Raw genomic sequence first — 14,005 nt, 5'->3', positions numbered from 1 at the left:
AAAGTAGCCAAGGGAAGGGGTATTTATTGGTGGGTGATGTATCTTCATGGAGATGTTTTTGTCCAGTATAAGAATATTTTTTGTAAAAAGACAAAAAATAGAGATTGTTCCTCAGTTTGACTTCTTTATCAATGTATTAGCAATGCCATGTGTTACTATACAAGGAGATCTTCTCTTCTACTTGACTGGTGCTACACACAGAGGGAAAAATATGCAGTGTTATGTGGCGTGCTGTACAGTATTCACAACACCCGACATCCATAGCAGTGTTGAGTTCCATTTGTTTCACACTTCAGCCATTTTGCAATAGAGACATAGAGACATGACCTATTCCAGTGAAATATTTCACGTCCTTTCTTTAAGACTCCACCTATATGACACGTGCAGTTTTCAGTCCTCTCTTCTCAGAGATAAAGAGAGCGAGACACAGAGCTGAGGCTGATGGAAAGGTTGCGGAGGTGGAAGGCTGACTAGGGAGGAAAGGATGACAGCAACGATCATTAAAAATGTGCTGCTTCTCCGTTACCTGGAGGCGTCCCTGCCATTCCAGCTTCTTCTGTCTAATAACTCACTTGTCACCTCGTTTCACTGCCAGACGCCAAGGTTGCTGACAAGACTGTGACACTGACAGAAAGAGAAAAGAAGGAACGAGACCGTGTGCTCGGAACAATTCAATTTGACTCATTCAATTTAGCTGAATTCAATTCATTTTCTACATGTGCTTATTCTTATTCGGGGTCGCTGATAATTCAATTCAGCCCCTTTCTCTCATTTGGTTTTTTCTTTGTCTGTCAGAGCACAGTCATTTAACAACCGCCTTACCCATTTCTTCAACCCGCCACTCACTTACCACCTCCACACCCCACAGCGCAGGTCCTACAGGGACACACACTAATAGTGTATGCTTAAGTTCACCGGACGGCCATGGCATAGGAAAAAGGGATGGGTAATTGCCTGTTTATCCCAAGTGAAGGGAAAATTGAGTACAGGAACCCCTGCCTTCTCCCAGGAGTGGGTTTCACTGAGGCGCTTGCTGCCTCATTCGCTCATTCAATCCCCCCGGCCCTCGCTCTGGCAGAAATAAAAAAGTGCTACTCCAGGAACCCTGCTGACAGCTGTCTCTCCAACACACAACCACAGAAACGTGCACACACACACACACACACACACACACACACACACACACACACACACACACACACACACACACACACACACACACACACACACACACACACACACACACACACACACACACACACACACACACACACACACACACGTGCACGCAGAGGAGAGTGGCGCATACTCATATATGCTTCCTAGTTACAGGCCAGAAGGATGACAGGAACTAGATGACTTGTTAACCTCTGGTGATGAAGGGGACGGGGGCATCCTCGGCACAGGAAACGAACCTCTCCATCCAGCAGTGACGTCAGAGCCGCTGCTACGACACAAAGCTAACATTCCATGATGGAGAGTGGTGTGAGCTAGCACTGAGCCAGGCATGGATGGTGCAAAGCCGTCATTATTATCAGTTCATTTTGACATCTGCACACACCTAACAGCTAACGCCTTGAGAGGACGGTGATTAAAGAAAATCTCACTGATTCATTTGAAGCATAGATTTGGGAGTTGTGCGTACTCGACACACAGAAGTTATGGTGATATAAATGTGCTGTCCAGTACCCTCAGCCTCTGTGCCCTTCTCCATCTGAGAAAACCAAGTTTTCAGACTTGTTTTTTTAGACTAACAAATTCTTTACGTCCTCTCTCTCCGTTTCTCAAGCAGCAGCTGCAGTGCATGACCTCTCTAGAAGTGTACTGAATATCATAGAAGAGATTCTCTTACAACGCCATTCTCCCTCCTCCTACGGGCTACTTCTGAGCCCTGCATGATGCTGGTCGTGGCAGCAGAACTCAGAGCTGCAAGAGGCTGGAAACAGAGCTGAGGAAACATGCGAACAACGGTCCAGCATAGCCAGGCAGACAGACGGCAAGCGAGAGAAGGGAGAGATGGTGAAAAGAGATTGAGCTTAGAGAGCGGTCTGGCTGGAGCCTTGCAGCAGTCACTTAACAAGGCAGGGGAGGAAGCGAGGAGCACAGGGAGAGGAGAGAGCAGAAGAGCAGCAGGGCCAGGACTCCCCAGGACTCATCGCCAGCTTCTCCTTGATTGCCTGCTGGAGAGCAATGGAGCCACCCCTCACATTTCCACCCCTCTCCTCTGAGAAGTGACCACCAATCCCCCCCCCCCCCCCCCCCCCCCCCCCCCCCCCCCCACGTCACTTAGAGAATTTTTAATATTTGATCACATGAGCGTCAGACATCAATTATTCTGTAATTCTGCACAGAGGGCGAAGGGTTGGGGCGCCCGACCTGTTAATCACTGTCCGTTTTGTTCATGCCACAGAGCGAGTGAGCGAATGAGTGAGCGAGTGAGTGAGTGAGTGAGTGAGTGAGTGAGTGAGTGAGTGAGTGAGTGAGTGAGTGAGTGAGTGAGTGAGTGAGTGAGTACAACCGGTGTAAGCAGAGAGGATGAGAGGTGACACTGCATGCAAACTCGTCCAGTTGATGTAGCTCATGGAACAAAGTGGGATTCAAATGTTTGATGGGACGTCGTACAAAATATGCAGATAAAAGAAAAACACACATCTTGGTGGGTTGTATAGATGCTTCAGTCTCATGTGTTACGTTCTAAAAGAAAATACCCTCATTGATTTGAACTGGAACCTGTGAAATGTCAATTATCCTGAAAAAAAAAAATACTGTAAATTCATATAATGTTTTCCATTGTGCCAATTCTATTTTACAGTCTTAAAATATAAATAAGCTTGAGGATCTGGTGAATTAAGTTTTTGTTTTCACGCGTGTTTTTCTGTATCCGATGCATTTGTGTCTGCGTCTTAAAAAGCCTTCGTTGTGGCTCTGGCACTCGACAGCGCCGCGTGGCTACACGCTCGCACTGCAAAGGACAACGCTTTGGTGTCAAAATGGTGATTTGGAAGCCTCATGAATACTGTATGTTACCTGAACAGGTGTTTCCCATTTACAGACAGGAGGAAAAAAATGGTCCTCTTTTTAAAAGACTCTTGTTTCTTTTATTTTCTTTTCTTTTTTTGCCTTTCTTGTATTTGTTTCTGTATCATAACTGTCTATGGTTTTTGCATAAAATGCATAAGGGTTTTGGGATGTAAATGGAATTTTATTCATATTTTGTCCAAATACCTCTTGTAATTTGTATCAGAATTCTTGTACAATTTTTATATTAAAGATTTATCAGTCACTGGCATTTTGTCATCACATTTTATTCAAATGTGAAGGACGGGATCAAAAAAATAATGTGTTATTTAGGACATTTTAATAAATATACCATTGTCCATACTGTACAAAAAAAAATACAGAGCCCCATAACAAAGTGTCAATCAAGCCATTTTAACTAGACACTGTGATTTCAGCACGTCTTCCTGGGCTCTTTAATTAGCCTGTGATAAAAATCACCAGGGAAAAGGCTATCTTGACCAATTAGTGGACGATTAGATTAATAGTGTTATTAAAAGATGTACTGGCATGAAGAGAAGGTGGTGCTGGTCTTAGCAAATTGGTAGGATGGTCACTGAAGGAGGGAAACGAAGGACATACAGCACCGTTGTCTGATCATAAGCTGAAATTAAATTAAATGCCTTTGTGAAGGCTCAGTGTTTGGGGGAAACTATATATATAGAGATATATATGAAAAAGCTTTTTCATCTCTCTGTGAAAAATATTAACATTTGTGAATATTAACATCATTCAAAGCAAAAACAGTTGAACACTGAAACAACGATGTGACACTGAAGACGGACACTGACGGCGGCGAGGAACAAATGCGGGGTCATTTTGCGAAAGCGACCTGTGCTGACATCATTTGCTGTGACTGGGGGTCAAATTACAAATTGATATGAGCTCCAGCAGGGATGTCATGTTTGCTCTGGCAACCAACAGGAACACGACGCCTCCTTCCTCCCCTCTGTGAAAGTGAAGGAGTGACACAGGCCTTATTGACCTTGAATTAGACACCGTTCCTCTTTGTCACACACCAGTTCTTTGATCCCCTGTCATTGTTGATAACTGCACAACACACACACATGCATGACCATGCACACGCACACGCACACACACACACACAGACAGAATATCACTGAGAGGAGAAGCACTGAATGGTATTGATTATATGCAGCGTTAGTAAAAGATACCCCCCTTCTCGCAGATATCCTCAGCCACCCATCTTAAACACACATGCACACAGACGCACACACACACACAGAAGGCGGTGGACGCTGTCCGCCACACGGCTGACCTCCTTGCTACATAACTGAGCGTGTTTGTGATGGCGGCAGGCCATCGATTGGCCTGACAAACACACTGGCCCTCCGTTGACCTTTGAGAGGCAGAGCTCTTTACTGTCGGAGAATACACAGAGACAAACAGACAGAGAGAGACAGCCAGGGCGAGCTTTGTTGTGTCTAAACTGGAAAGGGTGCTGCCAGCGGTGGAGAGGTTGACAGGGCAAAGATGTCCATCAGTCCATCTGTCTGTCTGACTGACCTTCAGCCTGCGTCCATCTGCTTCTGTGTCTTAAACGTTCTGGTTTAAACGCTGTGTTTCAGTGTTACGTTTCCAAAGCAGCTAAGAAAATTAGAGTAACATTTCCACAGTGTTCAGCGCGGCTGACTGACGGTACAATATCACATTGGTTATTTGAGCGTTGCAGACCAGCAGCTCACACAGAAAAAAGACAATGACTACCACACATTCATCTTCACATTTACAGGCAAGTGCAGTATATAGGACAAATAAATAGGACACGGCTCTCTATTCCAGCCACAAGCAGCAGTGAAACTCAGGAGCGGAGACACAGCTGCACGTGACAAAGGTTATTTTAAAAACTCCAATCAAAGTCGACAGTGCCTGCAAAGCATTTCGGCTGCAAACGCCTACAAGTAGCCTGCAAATCTCTAGTTGAGCAGATTTGTCTTTTTACTGCTGAAGGAAGCCGGTGTCATCAGAAAGAACCGACTCCAATGCAGAGAGATCATGAAAATGTCACACAAAAAGAAGATGTTATGAAGTGCAAGTGTTCACTACTAAGACACAAACACAGCATGTCACCTGATGAGGCTGTCATTAGACGCACACAGTACACACAAGCCAAGCCTTCCAAAGAAGTTGTGTAAAACACAAATTAACTGTGTTTACCAACTACGGTTTAACAAAGTGTTCCTTAGTCCATGTGTTAATCTCCTTCATCCAATCATGTGACTGAGTCTTTCCAGGATGCCCCTTTCATAATCAATCATGATCCTCTCACCTGTTTCCAATGAGCCTGTTTAGCTGTGGAATGTTCCACACAGGTGTTTTTGGAGCGTTATACATCTTTCCCAGTCTGTGAAACGTGTTTCTGCATCAGATTCACAATGAGCAGATATAAAACCAACAAAAACATCGGATATATGGTCGCTGTACTGTTTTCAATTGCATACTGAGCAACTCTATTAGAAGTTATACATTTAGTAAAGCGTAATTTTGTGTGTAAAATCAGCTGCTGTCATTCTCTTAGCAAACAATGCTAATGCTGTTAGCATTTGCATCGCATGAGACGCTGCACTGAAAGAGTGATGCTGTGTCGTCATTCACGCTCTCTGCTGCTTTAAGAACCATGTCTGACTTTCCAAAAGGCTGCAGTGACATGCAATATTTTTTATTAAGTTAACTGTTAACATCACTGAAAAACAAGGAGCTTGAAGCATAAAAGCAGCATAATATAATATATAATAATGTTCTAGTCTGCTGCTGAAGACACAGAGTTTTTAAGGTATGAAACTGAGAAACTGCTAAAAGAAAGTCATCCACTGCCAGGAGCAGCTAAAGGCCAAACACACAAACATCGTTTCTACCTTTTCAAATGTGTAAGTCGTATCAATGGCAGATCACTGAGTGTGTGAAGGCAGTGTGAAGAAGTGACCACAGTAACATCAAGCACACAGTATCGCAGCACACTGCAACACTTCTCTGTGTGAATCTCTCAAGATCACTGTGTCTCTGCACGACGTCGTCAGTGAAAAGACTCAGACGAATAATTCTGCAGGTCGACTACACACACTCAAATTCTCAAACGACATCGGATTTTTATTTCTTCCGACGTGTGACGTTTATCTTCCAGAAATTCACTCACACACACATCCTCCCGCACACCGTCCAGTCACTGCACTGAGGGCAGAAATCAATTTTCGTTGAGGACTAACTGATTGTAATTGCACACTATAATTAGAAGGCAAATTAGCAGAATTTAGCGGGAAAGAGCAGAAAAGATTTTTTATGTCACTGCTTTATTGCAAATCTCCATATTTAATGTAACAATGAACAGAGACATTTCTTTCAAGTTTTTTGAAGGGTACAATACATAATTATACTAAAAGACACTGGATGATTGTGAGCAGGAGCACTTATAAATGTTAGTAAAATGCTGAGGAAATGTGGAATTAAAGGGAATAAAATAGATGGTGACTCGTGAATTCTTATAAAAACTCATCTGCGGTAACATAAGCCTTGGCTGGGATGGACCGCGTACACGTATAAGACTTTTTACTGGGCCATATTGATTTGGTTCTACACCAGTGAGGCCTGCAATGCTGGCTAATGCTATTGACGAGCCATCAGTCTTGTCCAGAAGTGTGGAGGCATGCAGCTCTTTTTCCAAGACCAACCAAGGAAGGAGAGAGGAAGAGGAGAAAAGAAAAAGAGGGGAAAAACATCGATGGACAGTGATGGAGAGTGGGGAGGAGGGCGAAGATGCAAGCACAGCAGACAGACTCAGACCCCTGTCCATGGTTTGGGAACACTAAATTAGAAAAAAGACAAAAGGGATGAGAGAGGGAGAAACTGTAAACAGCCGCATCGATCCAACTAGTGTTGGGCAAATCAAACCATTACAGCCAGAGTCTCATGCCAGGAGTTGAGGGAGATAGTGTGAATATCTATACGCTTCCCTCGTGAAGAGAAAAGTTTGCACCAGCACACACTGGATCACTTTAAGAATTGTTGGACTTGCTAACTCTTTAGTCTGCTTCACCCGCTAAATAACAAGGTGGAAGAGCAGCAGGACAGGAAGAGGTTAACTCAGAGGAGGGTGGAAGGGAGGATGAAAAAAGCCCTCTGGCAACCCAGGGACAGAGGGAACGCTGAACTCATCACAAACCCCTCTCCTGGCGTCCGCCAGCACATAATGACCCCAACAAGACGGGAATCCCTTTTAATTAAAGTGAAGGGAGATCAGTTAAGCAGATGGTTGCCGACAAATATTAGGGGAAATAGAATGTTTAATGGTCTGTGCACTTATCGCAGGCTATTTTCCACACCCAGCCCCAAACTGATAAACAGGACAGAGCCTTGTTAATCAACCTTACAACCTTTAAAGCCCAAGATAAGAGAATAATTCGGGATCTTTGTAAATTAGCTTGAGATGTGGCTAAGACTCTGGCCCCTTGCGTACTCGGGGCCAGACTGTCGAGGAGGGAGAAGAATTTCTATCAGTGTAATAGCCTTGCGCCGTGGTGAAGAAGTTTGGGGGGAAAAGTACTTTTTCCAGGGGATAAAGATATTTTTCCAGTATTTTCCTGAGTTTTTATTCCCCTTGTGGTTTGACCCTCTTGCCACCACCCTACTGCGCTCTTATCAGTGACACACGAGAGTCACCCGCCTCCGTGGAAATAATCTAAACAGAGAGGCGGGAATCTGCAGCCCGAGCCGGTGGCCTGTGTGAGCAGGTTAACGGGCCCTCACCCCTCTAAGTCAGGCACAGGTGGGGGGTGGCCTGTGTTTATTTTGCAGATGATGGATTGAAGAGGAAGGGATTATCGACAACAGTAGCAGCCCTGTGAGAACAGTAGCAGGTACGATTTTGCTATAAAAAGCTTTACACGGGAAAGGTTTTTCTTCAGATAACATACTGCAGCTACTTCTAAACGAATACGACCGAAGGCTCGTGACATTAATTTGTTTTTCTAATTCCATCGGCGTGCATTAAAGCACCACGGTTTAGTGTTTTGCTCTGTACCAAAATGAAAAACACAAAAACATTTCCCGTCAAGTCCAGAAGGAAAAAGGGCCCAGAACACTTCAGAGCAGCATTATCGAACGAGTCCAAAATCCCTGAAACCTTTTCAAATAAACTTATGAGCTTACAAATTGATCAAAGATGGTGCAGGTTCCTTTTAGTAATGTAGTAATGTTTGACTCCACCGAGAGACCATGGGGGGGTTAAATAATAGTTTTTGGTCTTGCAGTCTGGGAGAGGTTTGCACACCACTTATTCAGCGAGTCAGAGCACTGGAGCCGCTATTTTTAATAACAATATTTCAGTTTTACAGTATTTACAACAATATAATATGTCAAACAATACACACACACACACACACACACACACGTTGTTTTGCTCCCATTTTATGAACTTTTTGAATTCACGTTAGAGCACTATCAAAACTAAATCATGCACTTATCAGCTCTCGGCAGACGCCGCTGATCCTGGTTTTCCTTGTTGTTTGTTGTTGTTCGTTTGAGGTCTAGCTGCCGTGACCACGCTGATACAAACAATAAAATGCAAAAACCTGCAATGAACTTAGACAACTGACGTTCAGCTCATGCTGTCCTCGGTGACTGCAGACTTTTTGCCGATGCAAATTTCCCCTCTAGAATATTTTACCTTTCCTTAAATGAAAAACACATTGGCTGAACTCAGCTCCACCTCCTCCCACCCCCATCTATTTTTTTTTTTTTTTTGTAAATCACACACAGCAGAACCATACTTGACTCCAGCGTTCAGAGCATTTGTTGCTTTTCTAAGCTCTGTTGTTTCCTTCCTGGCCTCTTGGAAAAGGGACACCGGATTGAAGGTAATTACATAAAGAAATGCAGACATTTATCAGTGCTTGTGGTTTGGGACCTTAAATGGTCCTGCTGACAATTTTCCCTTACAGTAGGCCACTGTGGAGCTGGCAGGTTCTGTTCAGAGCCCCAAAGCTGGGCTTGAAGGCTCAGAGTGCTGCCATATGTTGGACCTCACTGGTGCCAGCAGCAAATGTGCTGAACAACGCGACTCAAACCATGAACTCCGTGCCTTGGCAGAGGGTGTGTGCACAGGCTACTTACAGGAGTGAAGAAGTACGCGGTTAACAAAAAAAGATTGCATATTAAAGTAGAAGTGATTCTGCGTGTCCGCAATTCTGTCAACCGGTCTGTTTGTCTGTCCAGTGTCAGATTGAGAACACATTTCATCCCCACGCACACACACGCATACTCATATTAGTCTGAATATCCATGGAGAACATCCCAGATTGCAATGGGTCACACCTGGTTATGCTTCTTCCCTGTCTCCCCTCTCGCTCTACTCCCCGGTTCCCACACCGGCGGCATCTGGAACCTATTGGCGGCAGAGTCACACCGAGCCATAAAGCCCTCAAAGGCTCACAAACGCACTAGGGGTAGAACGTCAAACAATGTTGGCCCAACAGGCTGCCAACAGACACAATGCATCTTGAACCTGAACAAACCCCAGTGCTCATTTTTTATCCTGTCCGTCTCTCTGTATGTCTCTCTGAACCATTCCTCTCTTTCTCTCTCTTTCTTTCTCTCTCTCTCTCACAAACACCACCTGGGAAAGAGTCGAGGGAGAATTTTACATTTTTACCCCTAAATGGAATTGGTGCTGATGCTGAGGGAGCTAAATGCGGCTCAGGCGACTGAGACCGTGGAGAAACAGACACTGATGAGGCCAGAAACCCGCTGTCAAAATAACTCGGAACAGAAACACAACACTCCAGTGCATTCGGGTCTTTGTGTGTTTAAACATGCGCTGGCTGGAACCGTCCGAGGTTTTAATCAAGCCTCCTCTTCGGTCGCCGCGCTCTGGCTCGCTGTGTCACCAAAGGGTTAATGGCCGCTCATGCCACCCGACAGATAATGTGATCTGTCCTGGATAGGATCTCAGGAGCGTGAGTGAGACCCATTGTCACACCGCCATCCTTTTAGGCATGAGAGGAGCGGGGGCGGGGGCCGTTCTGTCACAGTCTTGTAATGCTCTTATCGATTCTCCATATCTGTTACGGAGGCTGGGAAGCACGTCCCAAATTCGATATGCTTTTAATAGGGGCCAAGTTCTCCAAACAACACGGTCCGATCAAAACGGAAAAATAACTGAAGAGATGACAGCAGCGAGAACAAAGCCTCTGTAATTGAGCAATTAAATAAAACTGAAGTATGTTTCGTGTAGTTTGTCTGGCAGTTCCCTTGCACACTTTATATATTGCCTTCCTTCTCCCATCCATTTCTCCCCTTTTTTTGATTTCTGTGGCATAAAAAAATGTTGGCCGGTGTTTGAGCACAGAAATCTGTGTTGGAGCTCTTTCAAACCAGCATTTTATTGTTAACAAATGCTGCCTTTGATACTGGCTACAATAGGTGATACTTCACCGTTTGTTTGTGCTGGAGGTGAAAATGAGTTGCTAACATTTGGAAGGGAAAGCTTGTGAAATACAACGCAGCAGCAACACACACAAGAGAGAAAAAAAATGGCACTCTTTAATGTCGTGCAGGAGCCGGCGATGTTTTTCCACTCATTAGAGCAACTTTGAAGTGTGTGTCTGAAACTCAAGCTTGGGAAATCTGACAGAGACAAGATTGCGGTGCACACTTTCTTCTCCAAGAACACCACGATTCAAGGTAACATATCCACATCCTATTAGTTTGTGGTAAACTTACCAATTGGATGCAGACAGACTGTGCTATTAGGCAGTACAGAATTTGATCATGCTGCCCATAGTATAAAATACAGTAGGTCTACATGGTGAGATAAATACAGCTCTGTCAAATTTAATTTCACCTCACGACTATGACCACAACAGCATTATTAGAAGGGAAGAAAAAGGTGGATTTCATGTGAGAAGCTGCACAAGTGCTCTGCTGGGCTCAAGTCCTGAGGACTCTGGTGAGGGGTGGTGCAAAGTCTTCCCTCTTCGCTGTCAGACCCCAGGGTGCTGTCTAAATTAACTGGGACGAGTGGATTGTTAGAGGGATGACCCTTTCCCTATTCACCCGGTTCTTCCTACACACACACACTTCATCACACATACACACCCCAAACGTCAACCGCTAAGCCTCAATAAATCTGATAAGCCACCCTGGTGGCTTCTGTGGCCAATCCGCGCAGAGAACAACATGGTCGGTATCAGGCAGCCGCAAAGCCCTCGTCAAGTGGGACTCCAAAGTACTCTGAAGGGCCGCACTCGCACCCCTGAAAGCTGGCCCGTCTCTCAGCTCTCCCTTACCCCACCCCAGCTCCCATCCTCTAGTCTACCCCCATGCCTGGGTGATGTCATTATTGAAGTCTTTGGCGTGCTATCCGAGGAGTAAGTTACCATTGACAGGTTCAGAGCCTGGCTGGCTCACCCATGAGGATTCATGACTTTGAAGCTATTGGCCTTAAGCTGCAAATTATTCTTTTCAGCCTCTCTCTGCTCTACCTACAGCTTTAATCCACGCCCTCCTTCTTCTCAGTACACTAGAGCTCCACCAGGCAGCACCCTAGCTAGCCTGCACACACACACACATTACAGGAGGAGGCAGGAGATACAGGCACACAGAGGTAGAGAGAGCGAAGGCAAATACATGCTCACTCACTTTCCTAGAGATCTGGAAACACATACTTTATTGAATGGCCTCATTGCCCCCCTCCTCAGTACAGTAAAGTTAATAACACCAGCAGGGCAGAGCAGTACCAGACTCCAGCAGCACCGGCAAAGATCCTCTTAGCCCCAGCCCATCCATTCCTCACTCCCTTCATCAGCACTTAGTGGACATCTGTGCAGTGCCAGCCCTCTCCATATGCCACGGCGGTCAGAAGACAAACGACCATGTCAGTGCAGTGGCACGCCTGCATGTCTGATGCCACACAGGGGTGCAGGGTGGGTGTGGTGAGGGACAGAGACAGGAAGAAAGCCAGGGCTGGTTAGGAATGGGCTGGCTGTGCAAGGCTGCCAGCACACAGAGAGAAGGGCAATAAGTTATCAAAATTGTAGACACACCAAATACCAAAACTGAGTGATGGCTTACGCGGTTAATAAGGCCTGTGTGCGAAACAAAGAGAAACACTTTAAGGCTCAGGGTCCGTGGCCTTAGAGGTGGTTTTGCTCGTTATGGCTCATTAACTAAGCTTATACGTTGTAGTGCTGCATGCTGACCACTTTCAAAAGCACACAGTGGGTTTTTTTGGATTAATTCTATGTCTTCCAGGCAGCCGTAGTTTTCCGTTCACTTTGCTTTTGGTGTTAAATAAACTTGCCACCTAGTTTCCATGCAGCTTAAAATATCTGCTTATTCTGTGCAGGGTCACGGTGGAACAGAGCCAACTCCAGCACACACTGGGCAGCCACTGGTTTTCATTCATTATGCTGTATTGGTGAAATGAACTCGCACAGACTTGGATTAAATAAGCCCAACAAAGTAATACAAAGTAAATATTATTATTTATTACTAATTAGTATTATATGAAGTCAGCTCACAGAGCTGGTGCCGTTGCTTTTGAAAACTGTTTGATTTTCAAGCAGGCCTTCGATTCACAGCCTTTGTCAAACAGCCCAGCTGAGGCAGATACTGATATCCACATGTGGGGGTTACAGAAACCCCTTTGATCATGTTTTTTGTTACAGAATTAATGGTCAAGATATATACTGTGTGCTAATATTGCTCAATGTTCTGGCTTGGCTGGTGTGCTTTTTCATTTTCATGTATGTAATGCTCCTCAGCATATATCCCTCACATACAGGGATGCTTGTGCATCAATGAACACATTAGCAGAGGAGAACTTTCATTCCTCACAACAACGTTACAACACAAAGGTAATTTAGCCTTGCCCAAAAAATAAAATATAAAGGCCACAAATTGTTCACTGGGATTCATTACTTGTCCCAGATCTCCTCAAGTTGATTCTCAAATTGTATTGTAATGAGTGGAAACCAACCAGTGTGCCTGGAAAATAGGAAATCAATGTGGAATCATGAGGTGTGGTACTGTACTATTGATGTGAAAAAATGAACCCCGCTGGCACTGGCAGTACCGCCGGTATGTTTCAACATCAAAATGACCTTGAAAGCTAAATTTTAGATCATACAATCACAATGTGATTTGAGAGAGAAGCTGTCTCTCATGCAACGATGTGGAACTGACAAGACTTGACAGCATTTGGTTGACTGTGGTATACAGCGCGGACTGGTCAGCATACTTTTACCATAAATCATGATTATGATTTCATCGTACAAAGAAGGACTGACATTCTTTCCAATGCAACACGAAGGTGATGAAATGGATGTGACTGTGAGGCGACGATAATAACTCAGGAACACACAATGTTAAACTTGTCATACTTCAAACCCCAAAGCTTGAGTTTCAAGTGTAACGCTATGACTCACATATCACCCTCATGCTCCTGCTCCAAAAACAAAAATCTGCGTCCAGCCCAGGATGAAGAAAGAGGGATTGGAGGTGGGGGGGGGGGGATGAGAGATGAGAGAAGGTGTGTGCAGAAAAGTAGGGGAGGAATAGCAGCATTCCCTGGGTAACGGGCTCTGGCGAAGGAACTGAGAGGTGTTTTGGCTTGTGTTGCATTCGGGGAGAGTGCAGCGTCTCCCAGAAGGAGGCTATAAAAAGACAAAGGAGGCAGGAGGCCATGTGGAGAGACTGTTGAAAGGGAGCAAACACCCACTCCATAATCCCACTACTGCCACCATCACCACCACTGGGGAAGGGAAAGAAACGCACACCGAGATTGAGATCACATCAGCGCTGCAGCAAATTGCTATTACAGAACTCAGAGACACACGTTCTCACCAACACAGCGCGAGCTGAAGCTGATGCTTAAACTTCATTGGTCCTAGTGGCCAGCTGGTTTTGCGGCATGTACTAAGCACAGCGTTACATC

Source organism: Chaetodon trifascialis, chromosome 2 (genome assembly GCF_039877785.1).
Source record: "Chaetodon trifascialis isolate fChaTrf1 chromosome 2, fChaTrf1.hap1, whole genome shotgun sequence".
Lineage (NCBI taxonomy): Eukaryota > Metazoa > Chordata > Actinopteri > Chaetodontiformes > Chaetodontidae > Chaetodon > Chaetodon trifascialis.
The sequence above is the reverse complement of the archived record's forward strand: the minus strand, read 5'-3'. Positions refer to the sequence as shown.